We start from the raw sequence: 2,306 nt of genomic DNA on the forward strand, positions 1-2,306 counted from the left end.
AGGGAAATGGCCCCAAAAGGGGGGAAATGGCTCAAAAAGGGGGTAAATGGCCCCAAAAGGGGGGAAATTGCCCCAAAAGAGAGGAAAAGGGGCCAAAAAGGGGGGGAAAGAGCCCCCAAAAGAGGGGAAAAGGGACCAAAAAAGCCGGGGGGAAGACCCCCCCAAAAGGGGAGAAATGGCCCCAAAAGGGGGGAAATGGCCCCAAAAGGGGGGAAATTGCCCCAAAAGAGGGGAAAAGGGACCAAAAAAGGGGGGAAAGGATCCCAAAAAGGGATGAAAGAGCCCTCAAAAGGAGGGAAATTGCCCCAAAAGAGAGGAAAAGGGACCAAAAAGGGGGGGAATGGCCCCAAAAGAGGGGAAAGAGCCCCAAAAGAGGGGAAAGGGGACCAAAAAGGGGGAAATGGCCCCAAAAGAGGGGAAAAGGGACCAAAAAGGGGGGGAAAGAGCCCCCAAAAGGGGGGAAATGGCCCCAAAAAGGGGTTAAGGCTGAAAAAGGGGGGGAAAGAGCCCCAAAAATGGGGCAGAGGGACCAAAAAGAGGGGGGAAAGAGGCCCAAAAAGGGAGGAAATGGCCCCAAAAAGGGGAAAAGAGACCAAAAAGGGGGAAAGAGGCCCCAAAAAGTGGTGCAAAGAGGCCCAAAAAGGGGAGAAAGAGCCCAAAAAGGGTGAAAGGGCCCCAAAAAGGGGGTGAAAGAGGCCCAAAAAGGGTAGTAAAGATCCCCCAAAAGGGGGAAAAGTGCCCCAAAAGTGGTGGAAAGAGCCCCAAAAGGGGGAAAAAGAACCAAAAAAGAGCCAAAAAAGAGGGGAAAACGCCCCAAAAGGGGCAAAGGGCCCCAAAAAGGGGATGAAAGAGGCCCCAAAAGGGGGGGAAATGGCTCAAAAAAAGGTGAAAGAGCCCAAAAAGAGGGGAAAACACCCCAAAAAGGGGGAAAATACCCCAAAAAGGGGGAAACTACTCCAAAAAGGGGGAAACCACTCCAAAAAAGGGGAAACCACTCCAAAAAAGGGGGAAAACACCCCCAAAAGGGGGAAAATACACCAAAAAGGGGGAAATCACCCAAAAAATACGGGAAATCACCTCCAAAAAAGGCGAAAACACCCCAAAAGGGGGGGGAAGGGGCCCCAAAAAGGGGGGAAATACCCCAAAAAAGGGGAAATCACCCCAAAAATATGGGAAATCACCCCAAAAAGGGGGAAATCACCCCAAAAAGGGGGGAAATACCCCAAAAAAGGGGAAAACACCACAAAAAGGGGGAAAATACGTGAAAAAAAGGGGGAAACTACGCCAAAAACAGGGAAACCACCCTAAAAAAGGGGGAAAACAGCCCAAAAAGGGGGAAAATACCCCCCAAAAGGGGAAATCACCCCAAAAAGGGGGAAAATACCCTAAAAAGGGGGAAATCACCCCAAAAATATGGGAAATCACCTCCAAAAAAGGGGAAAACACCCCAAAAAAGGGGAAATCACCCCCCCAAAAAAGGGAAATCAACCCAAAAAAAGGGGAAATCCCCCCCAAAAGGGGGGAAATACCCCAAAAAAGGGGAAATCCCCCCCAAAAGGGGGGAAATACCCCAAAAAAGGGGAAATCCCCCCCAAAAGGGGGGAAATACCCCAAAAAAGGGGAAATCCCCCCCAAAAGGGGGGAAATACCCCAAAAAAGGGGAAATCCCCCCCAAAAGGGGGGAAATACCCCAAAAAAGGGGAAATCCCCCCCAAAAGGGGGGAAATACCCCAAAAAAGGGGAAATCCCCCCCAAAAGGGGGGAAATACCCCAAAAAAGGGGAAATCACCCCAAAAATATGGGAAATCACCTCCAAAAAAGGAGAAAACAGCCCAAAAAGGGGGAAAATACCCCCAAAAAGGGGGAAATCACCCCCCCAAAAAAGGGAAATCAACCCAAAAAAAGGGGAAATCAACCCCAAAAAAGGGGGAAACCGCCCCCAAGAATCAAAAATTAACTTATTTTCTCTTTTTTCCACCCCCCAGTGATGCAGGAAAAAGAAAAACAGCATTTTTCGACACCCGGAAACGGGGGGAAACGGGACGAGAGCGCCTCATCGCTGAGGTCATCAAGAAGCCCAAATTTAACCGAAAAAAAAAACGCTATTTCCCTCTTCCTTCCCTCCCCCCTCCCAAATATTGAGGGTTTCGCCCCAAAAAGAAAAGGGGAGAAACCGCCTCTGCCTTCGCTCCGCAATAAAAGCTCCGAATTTGGGGGAAAAAATCAGATTTTAGGGGGAAAATCAGATTTTGGGGGGAGGGGGAAACACATTTTTTGGGGGGGTGTCAGATTTGGGGGGAGGAAAG

Source organism: Charadrius vociferus, unplaced genomic scaffold, assembly GCF_000708025.1.
Source record: "Charadrius vociferus isolate BGI_N301 unplaced genomic scaffold, ASM70802v2 scaffold497, whole genome shotgun sequence".
Taxonomy (NCBI): Eukaryota; Metazoa; Chordata; class Aves; order Charadriiformes; family Charadriidae; genus Charadrius; species Charadrius vociferus.